Source organism: Schistocerca serialis, chromosome 3, assembly GCF_023864345.2.
Source record: "Schistocerca serialis cubense isolate TAMUIC-IGC-003099 chromosome 3, iqSchSeri2.2, whole genome shotgun sequence".
Lineage (NCBI taxonomy): Eukaryota > Metazoa > Arthropoda > Insecta > Orthoptera > Acrididae > Schistocerca > Schistocerca serialis.
The window spans coordinates 814,644,473-814,663,943 of record NC_064640.1 but is presented as its reverse complement, the minus strand read 5'-3'; positions in this window follow the sequence as shown (position 1 = coordinate 814,663,943).

Below are 19,471 nucleotides of genomic sequence, written 5' to 3'. Positions count from 1 at the left end.
AAGAGGTTGAGGGATGCATTAAGGGCCAACAAATTCAAAGAATTTATACAGAAGATCACTAGGTCACAACACCTTGTTATCACAATGAAAGATGTCTGTATTCAAACAGATCCTTGTGATCAGAAAGAAGCACCCTCCCCTCCGAATCGGGGACAAAGGTCGCCTAAAGATCAAGCACGACCACTCGGGCATCCTGTGGTAGGGAAATTGTCAGTGACAGAAGTTCCGAATACAAAAAGTCAGGAAGAGCAAGTACAAGTAAACAAAATAAGCAGCACTAGTGAACCAACAAACATAGCTACACCTATATGCCCACCTATAAAACGAGGGCCAGGAATAGATCCTGCCAGGGTTTATCCCAACCTGGAGCACACTTTACAGCTGTCCAGACTTGAAGAGCCGGCCACTCTCACAACAGCCTTGAGGCATGTGGTGCGTGTCGGCCATGAATACGGCAGAGACATTACCTTCCCAGTGATGGAGGCTGTAGACAGAATACAGCTCAAGACAATGAATCTCCCCACAGATTTCGGAGCCCTGCGAGACCTGGTTAAGAAAGTGTTTGAAAGGCGCAATGAAAAGTTCGACCTCAATGAACTATATAACCAATCTGTCATCACCAACGGCAGAATAGCACACGACTGGCGCAAAAACTGGCCAGAGTCTCATATACATACATACTTCCCACGTGAGCCAGTTAAGAATGGGACAGATAAACGCACATAATAGTAAACTGGTTCTGCAGGAACTCCGGAAGGTGGTGGAGGAGAAGAGTCTAGATGTAGTCTGCATACAGGAGCCATACTCCCTGGCTGGACGGATCCCGTTCACTGCAGCCAACTGGCAACAAATATATAATGCAGGGGAACCAAAAGCCGCAGTCATAATCACAAATAAAGCATTGAGAGCCACTGTATTAGCACAATTTTTGGATGACCACTGCAACGTCTTGGAGCTTCATTCACCCACAGGAATACTATACTTGGTCAACATGTACTTCCAGTACGGAAGACCAATAGATGAATTCTTAGATAAGCTCGTGCAAGTAGCCACGGCGTTGCGGGGACAAAAAATTCTTGTGACTGCGGACATCAATGCAAAATCCCCCCTGTGGTTCAGTGGTACTCAAGATGACCGAGGAGAAAAAGCTGTCGACACCATCATGTCACTACAACTTATGGTCGCTAATAAACAGGGAAACCCTCCCACCTACACCGGGGGGGGGGGGGGGGGGGGGGGGGGGGAGGACACGGTACAAACATTGACGTTACCCTGGTAACGCCAAACCTTGCAACAAAAATATCGAATTGGACAGTTTGGGACCAGATTACAACAAGTGATCATAACCTCATAACATTCACCATTGGAGACAGCGAGTGCCACTGGGACATAGGTTGGGAGACGCAACTCAATTACAACAAAACCGACTGGGACCGGCTGGCTAGGGAGTGTGACATCCCTGCATTGCTGGAGGGTGATGTCAACATAGAAGAATACGCCCGAGATCTCACAAGTGCGATAACCAGGGCAGTTAAGGCAGCTGTACCAACCAGGAGGAGGGCTGTCGCGGCCTCCCCTTCACCATGGTCAGCCGAACTGGGGCAAATGCGCCAAGCAGTACGGAGGGCGAGGAGGTATTACCAGCGGTGAGTCGTCTCGCACGAAAAGCAGCGATGGCTGCAGATATACAGAGAAGCCAAAGAACAGTTCCAACAGGAACTCAAGGCTGTCAGGATGAGGAGCTGGGAGAAATATGTGCAAAGCCAATTGGCTACAGACCCTTGGGGACTACCTTACAAAATAGTAAGGGAAAAAATTAAATCACCTATGGTGTTATCTACCGTCAGGAGTGGGGACCGGATGACGGAGACCTGGCAGGAAACCGCGGGTGTCCTACTCCGTGCTCTATTGCCGGACGATAGAGAGGAAGATGACTCAAAAGAACAACAGAGAATAAGAAGAGAGAACCAACGGGTCTATGAAAACAACCGTGCGGTCTACCCCTTCTCTGAAGAAGAGGTAAACTCCCAAATAAAAGCACTCAAAAAAGGCAAAGCTCCTGGCCCAGACGGTATTACTGCGGAGGTGATACAGTACCTCGCCCCCCAGCTGGTGGCACCTCTCACTCAGCTGTACAACGAGTGTTTACGGCTTCGAACCTTCCCCTCCATATGGAAGAAGGCGAACGTAGTCATAATCAAGAAAGGCCCGGACAAAGACCCCAAAGAAGCCAAGTCATACAGACCCATATGTCTGCTGGACTTGTTGGGCAAGCTCTTTGAGACGCTGCTGGCAGACAGGTTGGCTGCACACCTAGTCCTGTGCGGGATGAGTGACAGGCAGTTCGGTTTTCGGACAGGGCGGTCGGCGTCTGACGCAATCGCCCTGGCTGCGGATGTCTGTGGCTCTGCCCCGCACAAGTACATAGTCGGCATCATGGTGGACATTAGTGGCGCCTTTGACAACCTGTGGTGGCCTTCGCTCTTCTCCTGCTTGCGGGAGAAAGAATGCCCAGGGCCGCTATATGGCTGTCTGAGGAGCTATTGTGAAGAAAGGGAGGTCTGGCTATCGGCCCCTAGCGGCAAAGTCAGTAAGAAAATCACCAAGGGGTGTCCTCAGGGATCTGTCCCGGGGCCACTCTTTTGGGATATAAACATGGAACCACTCTTGGAAGAACTAAAGAGCAGTGAAGATGTGCTAGAGGTCATAGCCTACGCAGATGACCTCCTCCTGCTGGTCGGCGGCCGCAGCCGCGAAGATCTGGAACCAAAAATAGAAAGAGCTATTACAATATTGACCACATGGTGTCACAAAACTAAAATGACTATCGCACCCAGTAAGTCAACTTACCTGCTGCTCAAAGGCCAACTCACAAGAAATCCTACCGTAAGGATAAATGGCCTACCAGTCCTCAGGCGCCGTGAAGCCCGGTATCTTGGTGTCATCGTCGACGAGAGGTGGAACTATGCATCGCATATAGACACAGCAACACAAAGATCTCTCACAGTACTACATAACCTAATAGGAATAGGACATAAAAGATTCCACCTCCCACCTGATCTTAATAAATTATACCATAACAGCATTCTCACATCCATAGTAGGTTACGGATCAGCGGTCTGGGCACACAGGCTCACGAGGGTCATGCCTGCCGTGGCCGTAAGAAGAGTGCAGCGAAACATGCTCCTACGTTCAGTGGGCGCATACAGAACAACTCCAGGAGGGGCACTTTCAGTACTGATGGGGCTATGTCCACTGGACATAAAAATCAGGGAACAGGCCGCCTGGTATTGGATAAAGAAAAATCGAAGGGAAAAAATAGAAGAAATTATGGGGATATATGTAGGGGACAAACAAAGTATCAAAAGAAGGGGCATGGAATTATGGCAAAATCTCTGGGACAGCGATGATACTGGCCGAAGAACACACGAACTGCTTCCCAACATAAAGGAACGGCTAGAACTCACCTACATCAAACCAACAAGGGGATTGCGGCACTTTCTTACTGGGCACGGACCCTATCCGACATATCTTTGTCGGTTCGGGAAAAGGGCAACACCAGCGTGTGACTGTGGAGCAGTGCTGGGCACTCCAGACCATGTGGTGTACGAGTGTCCCCTCTTCGACGATGTTGCACAACAACTTAGGGAACAATTGCCGAACAACGACACGTACCACTTGCTCAGGCACGAAAATACATTCAACGTCCTGAACCACTTAACAAACAAAATATCGAGCAAAGTCCTCAGAGAATATCTTGGTAACAATCGATAAATAAATACACACCGGAATTGTCGCGTACGCCCCCCTGTTCCGCCGGGAGGTGGACTTGGCCAGCCGCCTCACGGCTGGAATCCGCCAGGTTTTCGGAATAGGTTGGGGGGTAGTACATCAAAATCGGACTTGACTATGCACCGATCATGACATTAGACATAGGTTAGTTATAAGATCAAACTAGGATAATAGAAATAGTATAGAACTGCAGCGAATACGTTACCGGCCAGCCCAGTGCCAGGGGCACTCCCACTGGGATTAGCTCAGTGGGAACGACCAAAAAGTAGGTTTGTATCTATTCTGGCACACTTGTAACGCTGCAGGTAGAGTAGTCATAATAATAACAACTATTAGCAAGTAGTATCATAACAAAACAAGTTAAAATTAAGTAAGTAGTATCATAACAAAACAAGCTAAAATTAAGGAATATTAGACAAACAGTAACATAGAATAGTGAGTATGGTAGATTAACCCCCATAGTGGTGATGGAGTGTAGTAAGAAAAACCTGTAGTGTTAAACATCATGATAGCTGCAGATAGAACTTAGAAATAGTAAAATATAGGACCTACTAATGTATTTAGGTAGTAGGTTACATTGTAACATGATAATGATGAAATAAAGATTTAAAAAAAAAAAAAAAAAAAATAAAAAAAAGTTCTCCCTGTGCCAACTGCAATTGGGAGCAACCTTCAGGCAGTTTTTGGCTATTATCTCATGGCTGGTTCCATGTTTAAAGTCCGTTATGAGACACTTACCCTGCCCCCACGGGAAGGTGGCGTCGGGCTCGTCAATGTCTGTATGCGAGCTGCAGCCTTGTATATGAGTACCATGAAAAGACAGTGGACCAGACGGGGCACATCTCTAACACGCAGCTTGCATGGGGTCCTCCTGCCTGCTTCCACCTCACCACCGATGTCTGTCGGCCATATCGTACCTCATTTGTCTCATATTTCTACCTATTTCGTCGACTACAGTTACATACATACCAGTCTACCAGATACGCGCCCACGCAGGACTAAGGATTTTTGCAGCCTGTTGCTGCACTGTGTTCCCCGGAATGTGATGGAGACCAAACATCCCTCCATCCAGTGGCCCATAGTGTGGACTACCATCCACCAGCCCTTCCTCCCTACGAACATCCGGGCACTGTGGTATCACATATTCAACAGGAAATTTGCCACGAAGCAGCGACTGCACAACATTGGCTTGTCGGATTCCCCTCTTTATCTCCTTTGCCAGCAACCGGACACTGATGAACACCGTCTGACATGCACCTCTTTGTAAGATATATGGCGCTTCGTGCAGCAAATCATTGCCTGCTATCTCCAGGTGCCACCAGACACAATCGAACCTCGAATGTTTCTATACCCGGAGGACAGACATTTTCCCGCCGCCAAATGTCATGCTGTTACGTGGGTCAAAGGTTGGGCGGTAGCTTATATCTTTCATGAGGGACCTAAATCCTGCCTCGACTTCTGGACTTATTTACGAACAGCCGATGCAGCTCTTGAAAATACGCCACGTTACCGAACATTATTTGCTAACTATCTTCGAGGGGTCTTTGTTAGACCTCCACTAAGTTGGGGGGTGCCTGGCTCAGAGGGCATCTACCCCTCCTCCCCCGGCGGTGTCTGGGTTCAAGCCGCCTGCAATCGATTCTACTTCTGACCTCCGCAGATGGGAGAGCGTGTCGCAGATTGCGCGGATTTTATTTCTTTTTGCTTTTCCTTTTTCTTTTCTTTTTCTTTACCTAGAATTTATGTATACGTATTTTTCTCTGTCGCCGATGTGTTCCACATAGTTTTATGATAATAGTGAATATTACAAAAACACAATGCAAATAAATAAATAACAACAACGCCTTCCACTTCTGTTGATTCCTGTGTCTCCCACTTCCCTAAGCACCACAGGCTCGGTGGTGGTGAGAGGAACACTGTGGCCAGGCATCGGGTTCGACCCCTGCCCACTTTGCCCCCCGAGCCCCCACCGGTCCACTATCCCCAAAAAAAGGTCGGAGAAAAAAAGGAAAACAAAAGAAAAAATGAGGAAAAAGTGGTCAGTGCGGATGAATGCCACGCCAAGGGGCCCAGGTTCGATTCCCGGCTGTGGCAGGTGATTTTCTCCGCTCAGGGACTGGGTGTTGCGTTGTCCTCATTATCATTTCATCCCCATCTCCGACGCGCAAGTCGCCCAATATGGAGTCGAATGCAAGAAGTACTTACCCTCGGCGGCCGAACTTGCTCGAATGGGGGACTCCCGGCGCACAATGCCGTACGCTCATTTCCATTTCCGATACTCTGACGGACATATAGGGACTGTCGTGGATGATCACGCTGGTTTTGGCCTCCGAACGTTGCGGGTTTTCGAACTTCCGTTTGAAGTACCGTCGGACGTTGTGGTGGCTGCCTGTAAACCTTACGGCAACGTCGTTAGTGTCGTTGCTGAATCGTGGAAGACGTTCGATACATACCGCGTCCTCAGTGGTGTCCGTCAGATAAAAATTGAACTACGGAAACACGTGCCTTCCTCCTTGGTTATTGCCGGCTGCAAAGCTGTCGTCTTGTATGATGGCCAGCCGCGCACATGTTCAGGTTGTGGCCGGTAAGGCCATCTCCGTTCTGAATGTCTCGGACATAGAATGGTTCAGGCGTCGCCGGAAACGTCGCTCTTCCTGCGGCACCCACTGTGTTGCATCCATCTTACGCGTCTGCGGCGCTGCTGCCTGCTGCGCCCCCTCTGAATCGGTATGTATGTATGTATTTATTGAACTGGGGACATAGAAACGACGGAGAGGTTTCGTCCCGCCGTAACTCTCAGCGGTACTCAACCCCACGACAGGCTACAGCAGTCCACTCACCGCACCGCCGCCCCACACTGAACCAACGGTTATCCAGACGAGTGTCACCCCAATGTTTGCGTGGTAGAGTAATTATGGTGTATGCATACGTGTTGAAAGTGTTTGCGCAGCAATCGCCGACATAGTGTAACTGAGGCGGAATAAGGGGAACCAGCCTGCATTCGTCGAGGCAGATGGAAAACCGCCTTAAAAACCCTACTGGCAGTGGCGTGGCGATCCTCTTACGTGATGGTGTCCTTAATGATGCAGTTGCCTAGTTGCCTGATGCCAGAGGTTTAGTGGCGTCAGGATCGTCAATGTCTATTCTCCACGTAGTTGGGGTCGCCGCCGTGAACGAACCACCTTCTTCTCAGAGCCAGTTATGTCTCTTTTCCTGAGTCGGCAGGATGCGTTGATCATGGGAGGCGATTTCAACTGTACCCAGGCACCCAAAAGCCAACTACCACGTCACACTCCATGCGCGGCGTTAGCATCAATTCTCCAGCACCTCAGCCTTGTGGATTATTGGTAGCATGTTCATGGCGATCGTCCAGGGTTTACGCATTTCACTAGCCATGCTTCCAGCCGCCTCGATCGTGTTTTAATCTCCCTCGATATTGTCAGCGGGGTGCAGGCTGGTGAAGCCTGAAAATAATGGTTCAAATGGCTCTGAGCACTATGGGATTTAACTTCTGAGGTCATCAATCCCTTAGAACTACTTAAACCTAACTAACCTAAGGACATCACACACATCCATGCCCGATGCAGGATTCGAACCTGCGACCGTAGCGGTTGCGCGGCTACAGACTGTAGCGCCTAGAACCGCTCGGCTACTCCGGCCGGCCTGAAGCCTCACCATGACACATATCTGCGCCATCAATCTCTGCCGCCAAAGGGTGTGGTGCTCCCGTGGACCTAGGAAACTGAACACGATCCACCTTACTTCACCCGACTGCCGGCAGCTCATCGAGGCCACGTTGACAGCTTGTCGTCGACGCCGCGCTACCTATTAGTCTGCCCTGTCTTGGTGGGTGCTCTGTGCAAAGCCTGCCCTACGCAAGGCCTTGACAGGTTGCGGAAGGGTGGTTGCGGCACTGCGGCAACGAACTCAGTAATTCTAATTCACCGTTCTCCCTGAGTGTACTGTGATGCCGTATTCACCAGAGTGCCAGGCCATGGTGAATCGTGCCAAGACACGGCTCACATCCCTGTCTCACCGCCACCTTGGGGGAGCTATGGTCAGGGCGCACACACGACGGGTTAGTGCAAGAGCGTCCATCTATGTACTATGTCATAGCAGAACACTGCAGCCTTGGAGGACTTCAATTAATGTTCTTACGACTGATGATGCCGGCCGGAGTGGCCCAGCGGTTCTAGGCGCTACAGTCTGGAGCCGCGCGACCGCTACGGTCGCAGGTTCGAATCCTGCCTCGGGCACGGATGTGTGTGCTGTCCTTAGGTTAGTTAGGTTTAAGTAATTCTAGGGGACTGATGACCTCAGAAGAGCCATTTGAACCATTTTGAACTGATGATGGGCGGCGTTTTGATACCCAACGGGATATAGCGTCTGCACTCCATGCACTTTATTTTATGCTGTACTCCGAACGATGTCACCACCCTACCAACAATGCGACGGTCTCCAGACTCTCCTTCGGCTCAGTTCCCGTGGATGCGACGATGGATCTGCTTGCTAACGTCACAGGGGACGAAGTCCATGACGCTATTCAAGCGGATTCTACGAACAGGTCCCCTGGCCCTGACGGCCTCTCATTGGGGTTTTATCGGACGTGTCGTTCCCTTCTGACGCCAGTGTGGACGGAAATTTGTCACGACCTTATGTCACGTTTCGAGCCGATTCCAGACGGTTTCCTCGATGGTTTCCTCATTCTCATCCACAAGGCTCAGGGGACCTCACGGATATGCGATTACCGCCACTTGACGTTACTCAGCAACGGCTGCGGGCTGCGTGGCTTAAACGGACGGCTGGGTACGTGGTTTCCCCCAGCCAAACTTCTTTAGGAGATGTCAATAGCATCCGCACTGGTCTCCGTCGCTGTCGTGTCATAATCGCTCTTGCTGACGCTCATCGTATGCCTGGACTTTTGGCAGCTCTTCACTTCAGCCAGGCGTTGATTGGGTCGATCACGACTACCTGGAAGAGATGCTCCGCAATACTACCGTGGACGTCGTAATGCGTCTCCTTCGTGGAGCTACGTCTCGTGTACTCTGCAATGGCTATCTCACTCCTCCCATCTCGATCCGTCGAACAGTGCATCAAGACTGACCGCTCTCTGCACCGTTGTATGATTTCGCCATGGAACCGTTGTTCTGCGGCCTTCGTCAACGCCTCTCTGGGATGGCTCTTTGTGGCTATGTATTGAGCAGCACTGCTTATGCATAGGATCTCCTTATCGTTCGTAGCGGTGCTGAGGTCAGGGAGTCAAATGGTTTAAATGGCTCTGAGCACTATGGGACTTAACATCTGAGGTCATCAGTCCCCTAGAACTTAGAACTACTTAAACCTGACTAACGTAAGGTCATCACACTCATCCATGCCCGCGGCAGGATTCGAACCTGCGACCGTAGCAGTCGCTCGGTTCCGGACTGAAGCGCCTAGAACCGCTCGGCCGCCGATGCCGGCTCAGGGAGTCACTGGCGTGGGTTACCACCTACTGTGAAACTTATGGTAGCTGCCTTAACATCCGCAAATCTACCGCCATGGCTATAGGTTCGCGGCTCCCTGTGGACAGCGTTGCCCCTTTGCGTGTAACTAATACTATCCGATGCTTAGAACTCGATTTCGCTAGTGATCTGTGACGCACGATTGCCGTCAACTGCCGGCGCCTACTGTGCCAATACGAGCTGGGCTCTTAGATCACCGTTTACGAGACCTCGACTTTCTGCAACGGACACAATATGTAAATGTATATTTGTCGTCACGTATCCCCCATGTGGCACAGACACTTCCTATTCCGCCATCCGTGGTTCGCCGCATGCTAGCGGCATTGGGTTCATTTGTTTGCGACGGCTTGCTGTTCAAGATAAGGTACGAGACCCTCACCGTCCCGCGGTGCCCTCCTTTTACTTCCGCCACTTTTTCTGTGACCTGAGCTACGTCGGTACTGCGATAACGCCAGCGCATTTGACATCTTCAGCAGCACAGGTCACCGAATGTGGTTGAGTGTGGTTGAGGGGAAGCACTCCACGTCGACTGGCGTGCCACTTGTCGATCGGTGTTCGCTCCTTATCTTTACACTGATGTCCAGTCAGCATGGTACCATACTGTCAACGGGAAGCAAGTATGCCAGTCACGCCTTTACAGGATTCACCTCGTAGATATCCCGTTGTGTGTCAAATGTACAAATGTGTGTGACGTCTTATGGGACTTAACTGCTAAGGTCGTCAGTCCCTAAGCTTACACACTACTTAACCTAAATTATCCTAAGGACGAACACACACACACCCATGCCCGAGGGAGGACTCGAACCTCCGCCGGAACCAGCCGCGCAGTCCATGACTGCAGCGTCAGAGACCGCTCGGCTAATCCCGCGCCGTTGTGTGTCCCCTGTGATGCTTTGGACACAGGCGAGCATCGCCTGGTTTGCAGTTCGTCAAGGGGTGTCTGGTTATTGGTCCGACAGATATTGTCCCTAATTACCCGTACGACTCCTCAACAGATACCTACTCAACTGCTCCTCTTTTCGGACGCAGGATACTTCCTATAAGCGAAGACGAACTCTGTGAACTAGGATTTGTGGACACGTAGCTCATGACTTGTTTGCTCATGGCGATAAAAGTATCCTTGATTTTTGGCTTTTCCTTAATGAACGCCATTGTGCAGCTGTTCACAATCAAAAATATAAACAAATTTTCTCCGTTCCTGTCATGAAGAGTTAATCCCCGACTGTTCCACATTTCAAACCGATATATTCTCTGGTCATCGGAATGTTCTTCTCGGAAAAACTATAAGTCGATAGTCTCAAAGAGTCAGATATTTTGCTGCGCTCTCCTCCTCGCGACGCCGGTTGCCTGCTAATAAAATGGTTCAAATGGCTCTGAACACTATGGGACTTAACTGCTAAGGCCATCTGTTCCCTAGAACTTAGAACTACTTAGACCTGACTAACCTAAGGACATTACACACATTGATGCCCGAGGCAGGATTCGAACCTGCAACCTAGCGGTCGCGCGGGTCCAGACTGTAGCGCCTAGAAACGCTAGGCCACTCCGGTCGGCGGCTGCCTGCTATTCTCGGTGGTATTAATGTTAGTTTTTTAAAAAAGGAAAATAAATAAATAAACCATTGATGTTCAGTATATACACAATGTGATCAAAAGTATCCGGACACCTGACTGAAAATGAATTACAAGTTTGTGGCGCCCTCCATCGATAATGCTGGAATTCAATACGCTGTTGGCATACCCTTAGCCTTGATGAGAGCCTCCACTCTTGCACACGTACGTTGGAAGGTTCCTTGCGGAATGGCTGCCCATTCTTCACGGAGTGCTGCACTGAGGAGAGGTATCGACGTTGGTCGGTGGGGCCTGACACGAAGTCGGCATTCAAAAACATCCCAAAGTTGTAAGGACTCTGTGCAGGCCAGTCCATTACTGGGATGTTATTGTCGTGACCACAATCTATTGGTTATAAACTGTAGATTAAAACTGAAGAAACTGCAAAAAGGTGGGAATTTAAGGAGATGGGATCTGGATAAACTGACTAAACCAGAGGTTGTAGAGAGTTTCAGGGAGAGCATAAGGGAACAAGTGACAGGAATGGGGGAAAGAAATACGATAGAAGAAGAATGGGTAGCTTTGGGGAATGAAATAGTGAAGGCAACAGAGGATCAAGTAGGTAAAAAGATGAGGGCTAGTAGAAATCCTTGGGTAACAGAAGAGATACTGAATTAATTGATGAAAGGAGAAAGTACAAAAATGCAGTAACTGAAGCAGGCAAAAAGGAATACAAACGTCTCAAAAATGAGGTCGACAGCAAGTGCAAAATGGATAAGCAGGGATGGCTAGAGGACAAATGTAAGGATGTAGAGGTTTATCTCACGAGGGGTAAGATAAATACTGCCTACAGGAAAATTAAAGAGACCTTTGGAGAAAAGAGAACCACTTGCATGAATATCAAGAGCTCAGATGGAAAGCCAGTTCTAAGCAAAGAAGGGAAAGCAGAAAGGTGGAAGGAGTATATAGAGGGTCTATACAGGGGCGATGTTCTTGCGGACAATATTATGGAGATGGAAGAGGAGGTAGATGAAAATGAAATGGGAGATATGATACTGTATGCAGAGATTCACAGAGCACTGAAAGACCTAAGTCGAAACAAGGCCCCGGGAGTAGACAACATTCCATTAGAACTACTGACAGCCTTGGGAGAGTCAGGCCTAACAAAACTCTAACATCTGGCGAGCAAGATGTATGAGACAGGCGAAATTCCCTCAGACTTCAAGAAGAATACAGTAATTCCAATCCCAAAGAAAGCAAGTATTGACAGATGTGAAAATTACCGAACTATCAGTTTAATAAGTCACAGCTGCAAAATACTAACGCGAATTCTTTACAGACGAATGGAAAAACTGGTAGAAGCTGACCTCGGGGAAGATCAGTTTGGATTCCGTAGAAATGTTGGAACACGTGAGGCAATACTGACCCTACGATTTATCTTAGAAGAAAGAATAAGGAAAGGCAAACCTACTTTTCTAGCATTTGTAGACTTAGAGAAGGCTTTTGACAATGTTGACTGGAATACTCTCTTTCAAATTCTGAAGGTGGGAGGGATAAAATACAATGAGCGAAAGGCTATTTACCATTTGAACAGATACCAGATGGCAGTTATAAGAGTCGAGGGACATAAAAAGGAAGCAGTGGTTGGGAAGGGAGTGAGACAGGCTTGTAGCCTCTCCCCGATGCTATTCAATCTGTATATTGAGCAAGTAGTAAAGGAAACAAAAGAAAAGTACGAAGTAGGTACTAAAATCCATGGTGAAGAAATAAAAACTTTGAGGTTCGCCAATGACATTGTAATTCTGTCAGAGACAGCAAAGGACTTGGAAGAGCAGTTGAACGGAGTGGACAGTGTCTTGAAAGGAGGGTATAAGATGAATACCAACAAAAGTAAAACGAGGATAACGGAATGTAGTCGAATTAAATCGGGTGATGCTGAGGGAATTAGATTAGGAAATGAGACACTTAAAGTAGTAAAGGAGATTTGCTATTTGGGGAGCAAAATAACTGATGAAGTAGAGAGGATATAAAATGTAGACTGGCAATGGCAAGGAAAGCGTCTCTGAAGAAGAGAAATTTGTTAACATCGCGTATAGATTTAAGTGTCAGGAAGTCATTTCTGAAAGTATTTGTATGGAGTGTAGCCATGTATGGAAGTGAAACATGGACGATAAATAGTTTGGACAAGAAGAGAATAGAAGCTTTCGAAACGTGGTGCTACAGAAGAACACTGAAGATTAGATGGGTAGATCACATAACTAATGAGTAGGTATTGAATAGAATTGGGGAGAATAGGAGTTTGTGGCACAATTTGACTAGAAGAAGGGATCGGTCGGTAGGACATGTTCTGAGGCATCAAGGGATCGCAAATTTAGCATTGGAGGGCAGCGTGGAGGGTAAAAATCGTAGAGGGAGACCAAGAGATGAATACACTAAGCAGATTCAGAAGGATGTAGGCTGCAGTAGGTACTGGGAGATGAAGAAGCTTGCACAGGATAGAGTAGCATGGAGAGCTGCATCAAACCAGTCTCAGGACTGAAGACGACGACGACAACAACAACAACAACAACAACAACAGTAATTCAGTTCTTGACATTAGCTCACATGTAACCACTCTAGTTTCACCACAGTGTTTATAGACTTCAGATAAATACATTTCGTTGTAGATAGTGCCATACGCCTGTTACATTGTAGCAGGTTTTTTCTAAAAATATTCTCTCCAAATATTTCTCACAAGTATATAAATTTCTTTACTTTCTCTGTGCGACCTATTTTTGTTACTGAATATTTGGAGCATGTTTTATATTTGTCATATTTCAAATATCTGGACTGGACTGAAGACCACAACAACCACTCCGCCACAGGCCGTGCATTATGAGCAGTTGTTCGATCGTGTTTAAAAATGCAATCGCCATCCCCGAAAGTTCTTCAACAGTGGGAATCAAGATGGTGCTTAAAAAATCAATGTAGGCCTGTGATGCGATAGTGTCGTGAAATACAAGGGGTGCAAGCCCCCTCCATGAAAAACATGACCACACCATAACACCACCGCCTCCGGATTTTACTGTTGGCACTACACACGCTGGCAGATGACGTTCACCTGACATTCGCCATACGCAAACCCTGCCATCGGATCGCCGCAATGTGTACCGTGATTCTTCACGCCACACAACGTTTTTCCATTGTTCAATCGTCCAATGTTTACGCTCCTTACGAGGCGTCGTTTGGCATTTACCGGCGTGATGTATGGCTTATGAGCAGCCGCTTGACCATGAAATCCAAGTTTTCTCACCTCCCGCCTAACTGTCATAGTACTTGCAGTGGATCCCGATGCAGTTTGGAAATCCTGTGTGATGGTCTAGATAGATGTCTGCCTATTACAGATTACGACCCTCTTCAACAGTCAACAGACGAGGTCGGCTTGCACGCATTTGTGCTGTAGGTGTCCCTTCGCGTTTCCACTGCACTATCGCATCGGAAACAGTGGACCTAGGATATGGAAATCTCGTTTACAAACGTATGAGAGAAGTGACTCCTAATCACCTCACCACGTTCGAAGTCCGTGAGCTCTGCGGAGCGCCCCATTCTGCACTCTCACGATGTCTAATGACTACTGACGTCCCTGATATGGAGTCCCTGGCAGTAGCTGGCAGCACAATGCACCTAATATGAAGAACGTATGTTTTTGGGGGGTGTCCGGATAATATATATATATGGGCAGCGTTTAGCGCAACGGGACAAAAGTGTTTAGCGTTCTAGCTACGCAAGACGAAGGTTTATAAGGCGGCGGTTCGACTTCTGCTCAGACTTAAATTCTAATCTATATTTTTTTAATCACTGGTCATATTATGTAATTTATATGACATTTGAGAAATAATATAACTGAAAAACGACATGTATTTGCATGAAGTTTTACAGAATTTCATGTTATTTGACTACTTAAATTTTATTATTAGAAGAAACATATTTATTACCATCGACAAGTAAATGACGAATGCAGAGAGTTTTCCTGAAAATGTATACCTATTGTGATTTGAGATATCCGTTATACATACAATCTGGTAAGGTACCTGGAACTACACACATAAAAAAAAAAATTTTCACACACATCAAAAAAAGGTTTGCATCACCTCGGTTCCGAGAGTTCCGGAGCCTGTACAGAAAATTGGAATAGAGATCATTTCCGCCCTTTTTATTGCTCATGAAAACCACGCATTGCATGTTGTACCACCATATAGCGAGACATTCAGAGGTGGTAGTCCAGATTGCTGTACACACCGGTACCTCTAATACCCAGTAGCACGTCCTCTGGCATTAATGCATGCCTGTATTCGTCGTGGTATACTATCCACAAGTTCATCAAGACACTGTTGGTCCAGATTGTCCCACTCCTCAACGGCGATTCGGCGTAGATCCCTCACACTGGTTGGTGGGTCACGTAGTCTATAAACAGCCCTTTTCAATCCATCCCAGGCAGTTTCGATAGGTTTCATGTGTAGAGAACATGCTGGCCATTCTAGTCGATCGATGTCGTTATCCTGAAGTAAGTCATTCACGAGATGTGCACGATGGAATCGCGAATTGTCGTCCATGAAGAGGAATATCTCGCCAATATGCTGCCGATATGGTTGCACTATCGGTCGGAGGATGGCATTCACGTATCGTACAGCAGTTACAGCGCCTTCCATGACCATCAGCGACGTACGTCGGCCCCACATAATGCCACCCCAAAACAACAGGGAACCTCCACCTTGCTGCATTCGCTGGACAATGTGTCTAAGGCGTTCAGCCTCACCAGGTTGCCTCCAAACACTTCTCCGACGATTGTCTGGTTGAAGGAATATGCGACACTCGTCGGTGAAGAGAACGTGATGCGAATCCTGAGCGGTCCATTCGGCATGTTGTTGGTCCATCTGCACGGCTCTGCATGGTGTCGTGGTTGCAAAGATGGACCTCGCCATGGACGTCGGGAATGAAGTTGCGCATCATGCAGCCTATTGCGAACAGTTTGAGTCGTAACACAACGTCCTGTGGCTGCACGAAAAGAATTATTTAACATGGTGACGTTGCTGTCAGGGTTCCTCTGAGACATAATCCGTAGGTAGCGGTCATCCACTGCTGTAGTAGTCCTGGGACGGCCTGAGCGAGGCATGTCATCGACAGTTTCTGACTCTCTGTATCTCCTCCATGCCCAAACAACATCGCTTTGGTTCACTCCGAAACGCCTGGACGCTTCCCTTGTTGAGAGCCCTTCCTGTCACAAAGTAACAATGCGGACGCGATAGAACCACGGTATTGACCGTCTAGGCATGGTTGAACTACAGATAACAAGAGACCTGTACCTGCTTCCTGGTGGAATAACTGACCGGCTATCGGACCCCCTCCGTCTAATAGGCGCTGCTCATGTATGGTTGTTTACATCTTTGGGCCTATTTAGTCACATCTCCGAACAGTCAAAGGGACTGTATCTGTGATACAATATCCACAGTCAACGTCTATCTTCAGGAGTTCTGGGAACCTGGGTGATGCATACCTGTTTTAATGTGTGTACTTCGCACCTCAACGCTTCGAGATGTAGCCAGACTGACAGGCCCACTTGGCTGCGTAGCGGTGAGACGTAGTTAATGTAGCAAGAACGAATAGTGTATGTGCAAATTATTTGAATATCACAGAATTTACACTAGTACTACAAAAATGAGTCGAACCGTCGCCTCATGTAAGTTCGTCTTACGTAGTTCGAACGCTAACGACGTGACCACCATGACGTCCAGTACCTGCGCGCAAGTACATCAGTTACATAAAAGATGAGTAAACCTTCTCTTGCGATTTTCTCGGAATTGACAGAGTAGTGCACGTAACTATTTGCACATTATGTTGTTTTTATAGCCTAGAAGTAAATCCGTGATTCCGACGTCGTGGCCTCCCCTTGTGAGTGTGGCAGCAATCTGCAACAGAGAACATTCCACACGAAGCATTCCGAATGGTGCCGGCTTTTAACATCTACATATCTACATCTACATCTACGTGATTACTCTGTTATTAACAATAAAGTGTCTGGAAGAGGGTTCAATGAACCACTTTCATGCTGTCCCTCTACCGTTCCGCTCTCAAACGGCACGCGGGAAAAACGAGCCCTTAAATTTTTCCGTGCGAGCCCTGATTTCTCTTATTTTATCGTGATGATCATTCTCCCTATGTAGGTGGATGCCAACAGAATGTTTTCGCAATCGGAGGAGAAAACTGCTGATTGAAATTTCATGATAAGATCCCGTCGCAACGAAAAACGCCTTCGTTTCAAATATTACCACTCCAATTCACGTATCATGTCTGTGACGCTATCTCCCCTATTTCGCGATAATACAAAACGAGCTGCCCTTCTTTGTACTTTTCCGATGTCATCCGTCAGTCTCACCTGATGCGGATCCCACACCACACAGCAATACCCCAGAATAGGGCGGACAAGCGTAGTGTAAGCAGTCTCTTTGGTAGACCTGTTGCACCTTCTAAGTGTTCTGCCAATGAATCGCAGTCTTTGGTTTGCTCTACCCACAATATTATTTATGTGATCGTTCCAGTTTATGTTACTTGTAAATGTAATCCCTAAGTATTTAGTTGAATTTACAGCCCTCAGATTTGTGTAACTTACCGCGTAATCGAAATTTAGCTAATTTCTTTTAGTACTCATTTGAATAACTCCGCACTTTTCTTTATTCAGGGTCAATTGCCACTTTTCGCACCATACAGATATCTTATCTAAATCATATTGCAAGTCGTTTTGATCATCTGATGACTTTACAAGACGGTAAATGACAGCATCATCTGCAAACAATTTAAGACGGCTACTCAGAATGTCTCCTATGTCATTAATATAGATCAGGAACAATAGGGGGCCTATAACACTTCCTTGGGGAACGCCGGATATTACTTCAGTTTTACTCGATTACTTCCCGTCTGTTACTACGAACTGTGACCTTTCTGACAGGAAATCACGAATCCAGTCGCACAACTGAGGCGATCCTCCGAAGGCACGCAGTTTGATTAGAAGACGTTTGTGAGGAACGGTGTCGAAAGCCTTCTGGAAATCTAAAAATATGGAATCAATTTGACATCCTCAGACGATAGCACTTATTACTTCATGAGTATAAAGAGTTAGTTGTGTTTCACAAGAACGATGTTTTCTGAATTCGTGCTGACTATATGTCAATAAATCGTTTTCTTCGAGGTACTTCATAATGTTCGAATACAGTGTATGTTCTAAAACCCTACTGCAAATCGACGTTAGTGATACAGGCCTGTAATTCAGCGGATTACTCCTACTTCCCTTTTTGGGTATTGGTGTGACTTGAACAATTTTTCAGTCTTTAGGTACGTATCTTTCTGTGAGCGAGTGGTTGTATATAATTGCTAAATATGGAGCTATTTTATCAGCATACTCTGCGAGGAACCTGACTGGTATACAATCTAGACCGGAGGCCTTACCTTTATTAAGTGATTTAAGCTGCTTTGTTACACCGAGGATATCTACTTCTATGTTTCTCACCTTGGCAGTTGTTCTTGATTGGAATTCAGGAATACTTACTTCGTCTTCTTTGGTGAAGGAGTTTCGGAAAACCTTGTTTAATAACTCTACTGTAGTGGCACTGTCATCAGTGACTTCACCGTTGTTATCGCGCAGTGAAGGTATTGATTGTGTCTTGCCACTGGTGTGCTTTATGTATGAACAGAATCTCTTTGATCTCTTTGGGTTTTCTGCCAGATTTCGAGACAGAATTTCGCTGTGGAAATTATTAAAAGCATCTTGCATTGAAGAACGCACCATACTTCGAACTTCTGTAAAACTTTGCCAATCTTGAGGATTTTGGGTTCTTTTAAATTTGTCATGCTTTTTTCGTTGCTTCTGCAACAACGATCTAACTCATGTTGTGTGCCATGGGAGATCAGTACCATCACTTATTAATTTATGTGGTATGTATGTCTCAATTGCTGTTGATACTATCTCTTTGAAAACATTCCACAACTTTTCTACACTTACATGATCAGATCGGAAGGAGTGAAAACTGTCTCTTAAAAAGGCGTTAAGAGAATTTTTATCAGCTTTTTTAAATAGATATAATTTGCGTTTCTTTTTGATGATTGTAGGTGCTCCGGTATTCAGCCTAGCAGCAACTACCTTGTGGTCGCTAATCCCCGTATTCGTCACAACACTCACTATTTGTCCAGGATTATTTGTTGCTAAAAGGTCAAGTATGGTTTCGCAACCATCTACGTTTCGAGTGGGCTCATAAACTAATTGTTCAAAATAATTTTCTGAGAAAGCATTCAGTACACTTTCGGATGATGTTTTATGCCTGCCGCCGGCTTTAAACGTATAATTTTTCCAGCATATCGAGGGTAGATTGAAGTCACCACCGACTATAATTGTATGAGCGGGGCACTTATTTGAAATGAGACTCAAGTTTTCTTTGAACTGTTCAGCAACTGTATCTTCTGGGTCGGGGGTCGGTGAAACGATCCAATTAATAGTTTAGTCCGATTGTCAGGTATAACCTCTACCCATACTATTTCACATGAACTATCTTGGGTATTCGTGGCCAGCTTACCGCTCCCTTATTGTAGCTTATCTATTGG